The sequence below is a fragment of the Amblyomma americanum genome, chromosome 11 (assembly GCF_052857255.1).
Source record: "Amblyomma americanum isolate KBUSLIRL-KWMA chromosome 11, ASM5285725v1, whole genome shotgun sequence".
Lineage (NCBI taxonomy): Eukaryota > Metazoa > Arthropoda > Arachnida > Ixodida > Ixodidae > Amblyomma > Amblyomma americanum.
Window position 1 is genome coordinate 77,528,723 of NC_135507.1, and position 14,796 is coordinate 77,543,518.

The 14,796-nt window shown below is 44.4% G+C and overlaps 1 long non-coding RNA gene across 1 annotated transcript in view; it reads right to left on the minus strand.

Moving 5' to 3' along the window:
* Nucleotides 1–1,000: 1,000 nt before the first annotated feature.
* LOC144111104 (uncharacterized) overlaps nucleotides 1,001–14,796 on the minus strand; it is a 39,706-nt gene continuing 25,910 nt past the window's right edge. Inside the window, exons 2-3 of the long non-coding RNA XR_013309983.1 lie at nucleotides 4,392–4,695; nucleotides 1,001–1,102 (exon numbers count right to left, since the gene is read on the minus strand). This is a non-coding gene — a long non-coding RNA (uncharacterized LOC144111104). The remainder of the gene's footprint in view (nucleotides 1,103–4,391; nucleotides 4,696–14,796) is intronic.

Sequence of the window (14,796 nt, forward strand, 5' to 3'; positions counted from 1 at the left end):
AAACGCAGCCGCCGCGGTCGGGTTCGAACCCGGGAACTCCGGATCAGTAGTCGAGCGCCTTAACCACTGAGCCACCGCGGTGGGTCGCATTGACGACTCGTCATTTTGACGAAAACGAGGGCAGGGCAAACATTGTGGACCCCGCCGCGGTGGCTCAGTGGTTAGGGCGCTCGACTACTGATCCGGAGTTCCCGGGTTCGAACCCGACCGCGGCGGCTGCATTTTTATGGAGGAAAAACGCTAAGGCGCCCGTGTGCTGTGCGATGTCAGTGCACGTTAAAGATTTCCAGGTGGTCGAAATTATTCCGGAGCCCTCCACTACGGCACCTCTTCCTTTCTTCTTTCACTCCCTCCTTTATCCCTTCCCTTACTGCGCGGTTCAGGTGTCCAACGATATATGATACAGATACTGCGCCATTTCTTTTCCCCCAAAACCAATTATTATTATTATTAAACATTGCGGGAGGGCGAGGGTGGGGAGACAACAACCAATCAGCGATCACGCGAGCTTTATTTTGAATTCGCTAGATGGCGCAACTCAATTTGAACTTGCGCGCGAATCCTATGCCGCATCACAACGTTCGTTTTCATATGATTCGGTGCTTGTGCCCGCCTCGCTACACCGGCGTCGCCAGAAAAAATGGGTGGGGTTCAACATGGCTTGAACTTTGTTATACGTGCGAAAGATCTGTTAAGCATGGTCTCCGCTGTGTCAAATAAAATGTCGACGTGAGGTACCCAAGAGACATGTGATCCCATGGTCATAATACTAGAGCATGGGACATACCACCGAGCAGTGAAGTTCGGTTTGACCTCGTGAGGCATTGAAGGTCATTGCCTCTTCGACATCGAAACGGGATGTTGTACCCCGAGGGGTAGAGCTCGCGGTCTAAAAGCCACAAAAGCATTTTTTTTACCTCAGTGTCTACTTAAGAAAATTTCTACAATGAGAAAAGAAAGAGAATAGTCGAAGCCCAGTGATATAGGAACTCACATATTGCCAGAGAATGTACGATGTAAGATGCCTCTTGGGGATGATTTTGCCTGCGTACACCACGTTCGCCTTTTTGTCCACGAACTCGTAGACGTACCCAAATCCGCCCTGAAAAAGTAATGCCAGCCTTGTTGCATGGACATACAAATGAGGGGCGAATGCTGTGGCACTGTGTGACTCAAACACTCAGGCAGTGGGTTCCTTCCCTCGAGGGAGAAATCGGCTTTATGGCTAAGTGCTCAAATTGGACCGGAGCACGAAATTCATGGCATCTGTGATGAATACAATCTGAAAGCAGGTATATTTAAAAGGTATGATTCAAAGGTATGTTCCTAATGTAGATGCCTTTTATTGCCACAGTAATGCGTGTATAGTAGCGGACGTCAGAAAAGAGGAGAATCGCATTAACGAAAAAACTGAGCAATATGACTTTAAAATGACAACTTTACACAATGACACCACATCTGTAACCGAGTTATCCCGGTTTTGCACAGTCGTAGTCGTCCGGTCCACATGACGAGCTACCCTGCGTCCGCTTCCGAAACGAGAAACTCGCCGCGGTGGCTCTTTGGTTATAGCGCCCTTCTGCGGAGCCGGGGTACGCGGGTTCGAATCCGGCTGAGGCAGCCGCGTTTCAATCGAGGCGAAACGCAAGCAGCGAACATGTGCTGAGCGACGTCGGTGCCTGTTAAAGATTCCTGAAAAATCTGTTCACCCTCTTTGCCTTAGCCTCCTTGCCTTTAAGAATAGCAAGATTCAGAATAAGGCAAATCTATCCTCTAACCAATACGGGTCCCAAGAGGTACAAATTATAATTATTCCGGTGCTTTACACTAACATACCCCTATCTTCTTTTACTCCCTTGCCTCACGGCGCTCTTCAGGTTAACCGGTCTCTTAGTACAAAACCGTGCTTTGCATAAATATACATTGTCCAACTGTTTTATGATCGCTTGATTTAAGAGTCGCACTAACCAATTTCGTTGACAAAAACCACCCGAAGTCAGGACTCCCAACGAGAAAGTAACCGTATTCTGACCACTTTCAAGAGCCGCCTTCGCCAAAAGGAATCAAACAACGAGATTTGATTCTCAGCTGTAGAATGGAAAAATTACGATACCGCTCAAGTCTAAAACGTCTCGAAAGGTAATCTAACGGCTACACGCCTAGGGTGTTTGACCTCACATATTACACTATTTTTAAAGATATGCTTTTTGAGTTGGAAGACCGCTTTCATAGGCATAACACTATATACGCGGTATGAAAACTAAGCATTTTTACAGATTTTCCTGTCTGCTGGTTGGGTTTGAAAACTTATGTCAAACTACAGATCTCCAACCTAAAATTTAATTTTAACCCAACGTTTCGAAGCCGACTCGGCTCCTTCATCAGGGGTGAATGAGGGCAGTAGCTAGCTTTTATTTCAATTTTTAGTGTACTGCCAAGAGCACAAATCGACTGCAATACTACAGGGCACCGTTATTTTTTTATGATTCTAGAAGGCGATGTTTCTGCCTGATAAGCCGTCTGGTCTGCCACGTGATCCACGGTTTGTCACGGCGGCACTTCCCAGAAAGCCTTTTGGATGGAATGTAGGCATTTCAGCTTATCCTTGGAAACTTCCCAAAGGGAACTGCAATCTAAATTCTGACTAATATTAATAAATTCAGGATGGAAAGAGGCAAGTTTGTTCACCACTGATGTATAGTAGCCCTTATTAAGAAAGAAAACCTTTCGAGGTCGACCTCTTAGAATTAAATATGGAAAATGTCAAACATTAGCGACAACACAACTGTGGTCGCTTATTCCTTGTATGATCACAGTGTCATGCAATAATGAAGGCCGGTTGCAGAACAGTAAATCTAACACTGAAGATGAGTGCTCAGTTTCCCGTGCAGGCTCAGTGATGTACTGATTTAGGTCATTAGTAGTAATTGATTAAAAAAAGGATTAAGACAACGAATAATGGTTCCTACGAAGAAGTTTGTAGTCTACCCACTTCAAATCAGGCATGTTGAAGTCCCCACCAAAAAGAAAGTTATTTTTTTTAAGCTGAGTAGAAATTCAGACAGCGATATGAAAGCGACAGGGTTGCTTGAAGAAGGACGGTAGACTGAGCCAATAGCCAAATTCTTTCCATTGTTTACGCGAAGTTTGCACCATACTGACTCGCATCCAACTAGGGGCGCTGGTATTAATGAAGAGCTAAAACACTGGTCAACAAGTAAAAAGATCCCTCCACCATGCAAGTGTCGATCGCTACAGTACGCGTCATAACCAGTGCGAAACACTTCAGAGTTTAGAACAGAATTATCCAGCCATGATTCAGTGCCAATTATAACATGGGGTTTTACAGAGGAAACAAGAGTAGCAAATTCATCAGTTTTATTTTTTATGCTCCTGCAATTCACGACGAGAGTTAACAATTCAAAATTTGATCACACCAAGGGCACGGAATGAAAGGTGGGCACGAGCCTCCCTTTTTGTCATTCTCGCAGCTCAACGACTCGGTCATGTTCAAAATCATAGACAAAACAATTTTTGTTGCCAAGGAGCTTATCAAATCGCAACTTGGAAGGAAAAGCCAGGTCACGTGCGTATTGTGAAAGCCTGAAGGGTGCCTTTCTGATTGCGGGCATGAAGTTTTCGCTTATGGCAAACTTAGTGTCCTTTAGCTTAGGGCCACATGATAAGATATTGTCTTTGACTTTAAAACTACAAAATTCAACGACAATTGGTCAGTGCTTCCCATCAACAAAGCGACCTATTCGATGAGCCTTGTCGATGCTTTGATGTGGAACGTTTTGGTTAAGATGACACGAGAAGAATTCGCGCACATTTTTTTCAGATTCAGGCCAACTCTCAGTTGCGGAATCATTTAGACCTAGAATAAGCAAATTATTCCTGCGGAACCGATTGGACACATCTTCAAAACAGGCCTTAAGATGGACAACGTCCCTGGTCAAGGCGTCAACCCACGATGATGCGTTTGAATCACCAGCCTTTGCGCCCATCCGTGAGGAATGCATGTCGTTCTCTAGTGTAGCGATCCTACCCAGTAAACATTTTAAGGGCATACTTGTAGCATCCTGCTGCTGTTTAAGCATATGCAGTTCCTGAAGGAACTGCGACTGACGAAGTTCTAGTCGTTCTATTGCAGCGTAAATGCAATCAATGGCTTCATTATCCGAATTCATCTTGTTTGTATAAATACCGGGACCGTGGTTGCTCTCAACATCACCGCATATTAACAGTAAAATTTGACATAACAGACCACGACCATACTTCAACTTAGCAACACATTTTTCAATGACGCAAAGCAAATCGTCGGGGCACGACACCGCAATAATACCTCGATTGTAACTACAATAGCATGCAGCGGGAAACCGGTAACTGACCTGGGCAAAAAACTGGTAAGCGTATGGCCGATGCGATGTTGCGTCCCAGCTGGCCGGCTTGAAACTGGAGAATAAATATCCGCCAATCGGAGACAGCGCTGCTAGTGCGTCCTTGTTGCCAGATCAACAGTGTGGTCGAAGCCAAACTGAGAGGCAGATGCGCAGGTGGTACGCAGCAGCTTGTCATCGAGGCATCGTCAGCAACAGTCGAGCTGAGGTTGAACTTGACAGGCGCATGCTTGGGTATTTTATCCAGTGAAGGTATATCCACGGACGACCACGAAAAAAGGGCGTGAGATAGGACCTGCATATGCATACGATCTTTTTATCACCACAAATATGTAACACAATTTAATATAAACAGGCCTGCTCATATAAATTTACTGCGCCGAAGTACTGTCTAGGAAGCCACCGCATTTTATTTCACAGGCAGCATTGTAACTGCTACAATGACATCATTATAGTGAACTAGAATATATTACAGTGGCTCGGCCGGGAGGGTGCGTCTGCTTTTCCGGCAGCCCGTTACGCTCTGGAAAGCCACCAGCAGCGCTGCTGCTTGCATACTGCAGCACGGCGGCTCAGCCCAATAGGCATCACAGAGTACGGATAGGCAATATCCTGGGCCGCATTAAAAGAGAGTAGAAGATAGAGCCTGGATGCCAAGAACACTCTGAGCAAGTTGCAGCTGGGGTTGCAGCATTTTATGCCTCAGCATACTTGCATTTTGTTATGAAACGCGTAAGCCACGTTAGCACCGAAAGTCGTGAAAGTGCACAGCGTAAATTTTGCCAGTGTTAAGCACTGTTTAGTGCACTTTTAATAAACCAGACTTCAGGCATTTCTTTATTTCCTTGATTTTTTGGGCATACCATGTGTAGAGCACTGCATTTAAATTGAACTGCACGTGAAAAATTATGGTACAATCGGACACCTGATTCGACAATTACGCATAAACAGTTGGATTTACCCTCGATAATTACTTAGATGCTTTTACTCTAATGAATGTTTTTACTACATGCTGAGGCATCGCACACAATAAAATATTGCCGTGCGGGGAAGAGTGATACTAGCACTGCTTTAGCAGAAAAGGTGCTGAATTGACCTGATGCCCCACATTTAGAAAGACAGTCTGCCTGCATCATCAGGCATAAATTTTAATATGCAGAACGTTCAGAATTTAGCTTTATAGACTTCTAAAAATATATCTGCACTGTGGGCTGTGTGAGGTCAGTGCACGTGAAAGAGCCCCAGGTGGTCGAAATTTCCGGAGGCCTTCACTACGGCATCCCACAAAGCCTGAGTCGCTTTGGAACAACTCGCATGAATCATAAATCATAAGGCTCAAATAAAGAAAAATATTTCCGCTAGTAAAACTAAGCGTACAAACGAAAGAACTTTTAACTTCACAGTACTTCACAAAAAAACCTGGCTGATTGAAAGCATACATGATGCCAAATAAACATGAGAGGCAGTACTCAAGCTTTCTCGGTTCCAGGTTATGGCAGTGAGTACGGTCGATGCTTAATCTCTGCGCTGTAAGGGTCATATATTTATAGCTTACACTCATCTCTTATCACTTCTGACAGTTGGGTGATTCCATGAGAGATCAAACTGCCTAAATATCTCGTTTTTAATTTTCTCAATTATTTTGCTTTTTATGTGCACATTATTCAGTAGGCCTAATGTGAATTTTGTTTTGTGAAAATGCTAATATTTGAGGAGAAAAAAATAAATGATATCAAGGCAGAGGCAGCATTTTCAAGCAGAGCTCAATTTCGCTAATTTGCCATGACGTAAGTATCTAGATATGAAAGCATGATGCATATATTATTCGTGCTAAATGTACAGGTGAGAAGGAATATGTCGGCTTATTTCTGCCATTTTGAGGAAGTTGTCGATTACTGGAAAAATTTTTGAAATCTACACAAATCTCAATCGACGATACTTTAATTTTTTTTCTCCCCAAATATATTACAAATATTCTTCAAATTTGCACAATTAATAACCATTGAGGTGCTAAAAAGTATACAGGCTTTCATTGTTACACATTATTGGGAAGTGTAAGAAGTATTGCCCTAAATCTGACATTTTTGAATACAGTAGTGTTTTTTAAAAATCAAAGGAAAAACACCTCACCTCTAATTTTTCTTAAACCTTATGAAACAAGCCTCTAGAAGGAGGAACGTGTCGCATTACTTCCTTTCCAACAATGTTATCCAAGCTCAAATTTCTAGTTTTTTAGCATCACCCAGAGTGTCTAAATGAGGGGGCGGAAGCAGCAAACGCTCTTCACTGCTCTTAATATTTTTTGGATTAACACCGATCTGTAACATAAACAGAATTCAGTAGCACCACTATCGCTGAGTGCAGGTAAACAAAAGTTCTCAATGTAATTTTCTTACACAGTGCACCTATAAGGTTGTCTTTGATTAAAAAAAGCCAACTACATAGTAGAAATTAACATGGAAGACAAAAACCGTATCATTTCAAAGTCAGTGTTTAAAAAAAAAATCCCAAAATGTGCCTGTCGAGGTGATTTACAAATCCATATTCTGTACCATAGCTTTTACCATAGGCGTTTTGGAGGCTCTGTGATAAACAAAAGCCTAAAGAAAATTGTACACAGGTTGAAGGAATGCCTACTGCACCATAGCTATCACCAATCTAGGATATACCAGCATAACCAATCCAAATAAATTAACAGCGGCTAAAAAAGAAACCAAAATATTTTTTAAATCAAACGCGAATTAGAAAAGAAAATTAGCCACTGTGCCTGCAGTGGTACGACAAAGCGAGGGCCTGGGGACACACACAGCTTCATAGGTGCAGTGTGCAGCAATAAAATTACATACAAAACTTTTCTTTAGATGCCTTCCTATGGGCCGCACTCCAAGTTGTTACCTGCACCCAGCCATAACGGCACTACCGAATCTTTCTTACATCACATATCAGTGTTTGTCCTCAAAAAGTGTTAGGTATGCTCTCTCTTGATGAAAAAGGTCTCAGTGTTGGGATCTGGAAAAAAATTTAGAGCAGCGGAGGGCGTGTTTGCAGCTTCCGTTCCCTTATTTAGGCGCTCCTGCTGACGCTAAAAAAAACTTAAGTTTGAGCTTGGATAACTTTGTTGGAAACAAAATAATGCGACATGTTCTTTCATACATTTTTTTCACCTCCTTCTCGAGTCTTGTTTCCAGAGTTTCAAGAAAAATTGGAGATGCGATTTTTGTTGAAAACTTTCTTGAAAAACACTACTATGTTCAGAAATGCCAAATTTAGGGCAATATTTCTCGCACTTCTCTATATTATATAACAATGAATGTCGGTACAGCCTTTGAGCACCTCAAAGTTTTTCATTTGTACAAATTTGAAGGGAACGTGCTTAAATTTGCGGAGAAAAAGTATCTTGAAAATAGTCTCGTTTTCGAAATTTTTTCCAGCAAACAACTTCCTCGAAATTGCGGTAATAAGCCTGTCATATTCCTTCTCACCTGTACATTTAGCACGAGAAATATATTCATCATGGCTTTCACATCTAGATTCTTACGTCATGCAAATTTGCGAAAATGACCTGTGCTTGAAAACGCTGCCTCTGCCACGGCGTCGTTTATAAATTTTTTCTTCTGAAATATTAGCAATTTCACAAAAACAACGTTCACTGTTGGCCTACTGAATAAAAAAAACTTAAAATATGAAATATTTAGGCAGTCTGGTCTCGCATGGAGTCACCCACCTTCGTCTTGATAACTGCAGTAAAGAGGGGACGAGAAATATTCATCATTTTTTCACACAGCGCAACAAGAACGGGACACGAGACGAAAGACGAACACAAGCGCTGACTATTCACTGGTTTGTATCGAAGAACAAAAGGCGTGTATATATATATATATATATATATATATATATATATATATATATATATATATACATTATCCGAGAAGGAATTGAGTTGTCTGACCTCCCACGTCCCTTCCAGATAACTTTTGTTGTCTCGATAAGTCTTTCATTGTCTGTATATATACGCATTTCATGGTTTGGTTAATGGGGGTTTAACCTCCCAAAGCGAATCAGGCTATGAGAGACGCCGTAGTGAAGGCCTCCGGAAATTTTGACCACCTGAGGTTCTTTAACGTGCACTGACCTCGCACAGTACACGGGCCTCTAGAATTTCACCTCCACCGAAATTCGAACGCTGCGGCCGGGATCGAACCCGCGTCTTTCGGGCCAGCAGCCGAGCGCCACAACCACTCAACCACCGCGGCGGCTTTATATGCATTTGTTTCAATAAAAAAACAGTTGATTGCCAGCGCTTGTTTGTGTTTGTCTTTAGTCTCGTGTCCCGTTCTTGTTGCGCTGAGAGCAAAAATGGTGAATACTTACCAACTCGCCCAAATTTCCGCCCTGAACGGGACGAGAAAGACGGAGGCGCTCGTGTTGACCATCTTAAGCGCTGTTTTCAAGACGAACTCACGTCAGCAAGCCCAACTTTCTTCGCTTGTGCATGCACTGCTTGATGACTAACATGTATCGACGCAAACTCAAGATGGAAGCAACTCTCCACTCTTCTCGCGTGCTCGATCCGCCCTCGCTGGTGGCCTCACGAAGTCGCACTCGCCAAGTCGTTGATACCCAAATCCGTCTTCGTAGCAAGCATCCTGAACTGAACACGTTCGCCACAGAGGGAACAGCGGAAAAAGACACAATAGGACTCGAAGCAGCTACAGGCAGCAGACAAACGTCCGTGCAAACGCCGAATCGTGCCTGACATGAAGGAAAATTGCGCCCAACATGCTAACGTACCGCGGCCATGCTGGCCATGCCGCCGGCAAAGATTGCCTTCGGCTTTGGCTTCCAATGCCGCCAAAATCCAGCTTTTTCGGTCACGTGACGAAAATTCTTTTATTTTCTTCCTTTTTTTTCTAGCAGTGCCCGCAGCTGTCCGCGCGCACGTGGCGAAAGAAAAAAAGAGGAGAAGGAAACGCGGTTCGGGCCGGCATGCCGGGTTGTTTTCAAGGTCACGACGGCACGTCGGCGCTCCCTCTCCGCAGTCTTTGCACAGGGGCAGAAAGGAATGGCGCCAAATATGCCTCCTTTTTTTGTGTGTGTGATTTAGGAAATTCCGCCAGCAACTGAGCACAGGCCTGTGGCTGCCTTGGCGTCAGATGGCATGACTTTTTTTTTGCCGCGACGGCTAGCTTTTTTAAATTGTCCCTAATTCGAGTCGTCCATATTAACGGGGGTCGTATTAACGAGGCACGACTTGTTTAATTCACATGTTTCGGCTGAATTGTATTTTTCAGGTAAACGCAGCTTTAGTCAAACCACATGGCTGGTTAAACCACGCTTACGTGTTTCGAAGAGACGGAGCTTCGTTTTTTTTTTTTTTTTGGGGGGGGGGGGGGGTGTTAAGGGTAAGTGTGCGTGTGCTGTGTGTGTGCCTGAAAAAGTAAAAAACACTTGCTTACAAGCCCTCTTCAAACCCAAATAATGGCACCGAGGTTGCTCCGAAAGAAAAGGTCGCACTTCAGCTGCGCAACGCCCACAGTGCAAGAATAGGGAGTCCGCGCTTGTTTTGCGACACAGGCGGTGGCATAGTCCCGAGAGAATTTTCAGCCCGAGGCGCACGCGACTAAGCATGTGGATGCGTCTCAAGCAGAGCTGTCCAATTGGTCCGAGCACTAAATGCCAAACAGAGAGAAAAAGTAGCCGAAATGTAGCCAAATGTGAAAATGACATGTATCACGAAAATAGCCCAAAATATTTTTTTTAATGAGCACAACAAAATAATCACGAACAGGAGGGCTCTCCCATAACTGGTTCCTAGAGCGTCTACCGGTCATTTTCTATTTCCGTTTTCTTCTGAAAATCGCAGTGTCCATCATTCTCCTCATTTCGGTGCTGAAAGCGGACCGTTTCGGTCCTAGCGCTTCGACGCTGCGATGGGCTTACCTCCTCTATGAATTAATCACTTTTCCTCCGAATCCTACCTTTCTTTCCTTCAAACTTTGCCTCTGCATGTGTCACGGTGCGCTGCTTTTGTTGTTTTTGAACAGTTGAACGACGCTGGTGGCTCGGTACTACTTTAGGAAAGCGCCGGCTTGATGTCATATGAGCAATCATAGTGAAAGAAAATTTCAGCGACAATTTCATTCTTATTGCAAAACGCATGCATACTCCCCCCCCCCCCCCCGCCCTCGAAACACATATGTACAGAACATACAGTCGGGCCCAAAAGTCTGGAGACCACGTGTTCCTGAAACGGTGCTGATAGTTTTATTATTAGCCAGCGTCTGGAGACCGCACTTATTTTGTGGAGATGAAAGAACAAAATTTTGACATTCACCTACACAAGTGTGGTCTCCAGCCGCCGGCTAATAGCAGATCTATTGGCTTCGTTTGAGGCAAATGTGGTCTCCAGACTTTTGTCCCCGACTGTACATCCACAAAAGGAACATGGACCAGAAAACGAGAAACACAGGTAAAACGCAATTAAAACAACTGCAATTCAATTGCAGTGCCATAGGGGGCCCGAGGTTCTAAAGCAAATCACGCAACGCTTATATGCAGTGATCACGTGGGCGAGTGAGACTGCGTGGAAGCTAGCTAGCTTCTAATTCCTTTCTAACTAGCACGAGTCTAACTTAAGTTACTTTTTCAGTTTATTTCGCATATTAGCCTGCCATAAGCTTGAATAATCTAACATGGCTTAGGCTATCTCCCACCGTTCTGTTTTGTGACAAAAGTAGAAAATAGATTTATTTGGTGTAGTTGCGATCATTTCAGTAAATGAAGTTCGGTTGGATATTCGAATTCAATGATATATATATGATTCGATAAAACGATGTCCAAGGTTTACTTCGGAATTTACTGGTGCCGCAAAGCCATGGCCGGAACTGGCTTTTAACGCTCCACCACGAGAAAACTACTGCGCTATCTGCGCTATTAACAGCTTCAGCTTTGCACCATTTACCTACGATGTTCACAGCGTGCTCCGGCCAATAAAGATAGCAGCGTCAGAGAAATGGCCTAAATTATGCCATTTTCGGGCATTATTCTATATAGCTGCGTAATAAAAATAGGTGTAGAAAAGAGCTCATCATTTATAAGTACCCTGAAATATATTATGTAAAATAGTACTACGTGACGGTCTGGTTCATCGTTGCTAAAAAAGGTTTGTGATTTATTTTTATGTGAAACTATTATTGCCCAGAACATTGCAGAGAGCGCCTGGAAGCTGTTTGCGTGCGCCGAAGTTTGGAGAGGTGCTGCTGCGTGAAAATTGATTCCATGCTATTTGATGGCTTGTGCTTCAGCTGCAAGAATGCATGCTGGGATTCGAAAACTGGTGTTTAAAACTGTTTTAAATACATAGACATCCGCCCGAAATTTTACGCAATTAAAAAGCGCACCCGCGGGCTTGCACGTAATAACACTGTCATTACTGTAAACGGTCTGTGCGTGTTTGAACGTGATATAATGGTGTCTAGGGAGCCCGTCTCGATTCCGGCTGCCTTGCTTCAAACGATTGCAGCAATATTAGGCGTGACGAACCACAAAGCGTTCTCAGAGTGAACGCTTGACGCAGCTGTGCTAAAAAAATTGCGTGGCTGTTCTAACCAGCTGCATGACATTGTGCAGAACCTTAAAGCATGCATAGCGGATACTGTATGACTGGTAAAGGTGTCCAGACTGCCGCGTCATTTAACCCTTTCGCTGCCGGGTTTTTTTCTCACGGCTGCATACTCCCTGCCGGGGTTTTTTTTTTTTGCATACTACTTTCGTGGAAATTTTATGCTAGCAAGGCATTAGGATGCTCTGATGGTCATGGAAACATTTTATTCATGATTAACATATAGATATTAGTTGTACCGAATACAAAAAATTGGCACTTGACTAATTAGCAAAATGAGTATCTCCTAATTAGGCTGTCCATGTGTTTAGAAAACTTTTTTGGTGTGGTATTCTTCAAAACAAGGTACCACACAAAGCGGCACCTCGCAGCTGGAACACAGATAGCGAGACTCTCTTCGCTGCTTTGGTCGATGCTGCTTGTTAGCACAGACGCAGCAGGCTCGTGTTGGGTTCTGCTTCGCGGTAGTCGGGGGTATTAGAGATAGGAAGTGGCGCGCTGTCAACCGTGTTGGATCTTCACCCTTCGAAGGGCGTCCTCCCTTTGACTTCGATTGTCCCTCAGGGCACTTCTCGATTAGCTGGCGGACAAGTGGAAGTCGAAAGTCTGCCATGCTTCTTTTTTTGCCAGATGCTGTGATTTGCAGTAAATGGCTGTTTAGAATGGTAATGTCCAAGAGGTGAAAGAAGTACTTCTTGTACCACTTCATGGACTTCCTTGTGACAGTACCGGTCACGGTCACAACCATATCGACCTTGTCCACAGCACCCATGCATAAGTTGTACTTGGACACGCACAGGCGAATCTTTCTGCTCTCGCCCGTTTTCTTGTCCACTTTCCCGGACTCTACCATGCCACCCTTATGCTTCGTTGTCAGCATGAGCACATCACGTTTGTCTTTCCAGCGGACGAAGAGAAGCTGATCGTTGCACATCTCGCTGGATTCCCCTTCTTCCAGTCTTTTCTCCTCACGTGGGATACCCTTCCTGTTCCTCCGGACTGTACCGCAAGCATTAGTCTTTTTTTCAAGAAGGTAGGTGAAGAGGGCGGGACTGGTGTACCAGTTGTCCACCCAGAGAACGTGACCCTTGCCCAGGTACTTGTCCAGTAACGTGAGGACAACTGATGCTCCATATCCCATCTCAGAGTCGTGGATATCAGTAGAGGATCCGGTGTACAACACAATGTCTAGCACTAAGCCTGTTTTCACATCACACAGCACGAATGATTTCAGGCCGAACCTGCTTCGTTTGGATGGGATATATTGCTTGAACGCCAATCGGCCTTTGAAAAGGAGCAGGCTTTCGTCAATACAAAGATCTTGATATGGTGATAGCACCCGTTGAAAGTTTTTCCGAAGCGTCAGGAGAACAGAGCGCACTTTGTGCAGCCTGTCACCACGGATCTGATCTTCATTATTGGAAAAATGAAGAAACCTCAAAATGAGCAGGAAGCGGTTGCGACTCATCAACTTCGAGAATGCAGGTGTGCTCAAGAGGGGATCCGTGGACCAATACTGGGCAATAGTACCTTTTCTTGAATGAGCCATGAGCATTACGACAGCAAGAAATACACAAAACTCACGCGAAGTCATATCTTTCCACTGGTGTATGCTGGATCCGGCCGTCGGTGTGAGTGCGGCATGTACTTGGCGTTGGAAAATGTTAGTTTGATCCACAATTCCTTCCACAATGTCCGGCGTAAACAAACTTTCAAAAATCTCGAGCTCACTGGATGCTGCTGTGATGCCATTGCAGATTCCTGAAGAAGATGGGTCGAACGCATGGTCCTGAGGCTTGAACTCCTTCTTCTTCCAGGAGAAATCCCGCTCGTCGCATTTCCTCTTCTTACGCGGATTTCTTTGTGGAAGGGGCTCTTCATCGCTGTCATCACTCGACAAGGCACTTAGACGGGCTGCTTCCTCACTGTCACTGTCATCGGAGTCCGAATTCATGAGCAATTCTTGAATTTCTTCGTCCGTCAAACCGCGGACTCACGACGCACGCTGCCTTACCATGGCTGTTCTGCCGAGGCGATTACAAAGCGATGCGGGTGATGGAACATGCGCTCCACCTATTGGAAAGTCGTCCTACAAGTTCTGTGTAATTTATGAGGACCATTCATAGATGGCGCTACATGCTTGCATTATTTTGTTTTGCACGAGTATTATCGGGAGCAGCAGGGAGCGAGTTAAAAACCAGAACGAGTATACTCGTGAGAAGCAGGGAGTGCATATGTGTGGTCGCCTGAGTTGTCTCGGGAGAGGCAGTGAAAGGGTTAAAACACTCAAACGGACATCTTTGTTTTTCACATTTTAATTTGAAGCCTTTTCGTTAACGTTGAAGTTTTTAATCGATGTGTGGCAAGATTTGTTTCCAGGTCTGGACATAACCTTAGATTGCCTGTCAGTGCTGTGCAGCTCCCTCATTCATATTCTTCTAGCGATTTCATGCCTGTGGTCCTGACCGGCGGTCATGCAACTATTTTGCGATTCCGGGCCAGTTGATAATAACTTTTATTCTCATCTAGTTTTGCTCCGAACCTTCTGTGCTCAGTGCTTATACTGGCGATACAGCATGGTCAATTCTTCCCTAGGCCCTGAGTTATGTACTCAGCAAATCGGAGGCTACTCAATGTCACGATTGAACTCTATCGCCTGCTCTGATACGAATCCATCGCTCTGAAGGCATCTCACAAACGCGATGGACAGCAACGAAAAGAATTGCGTCGCGTCGATGTACTTTTAATTCGTATTCACCACTTTTATTAAGATAA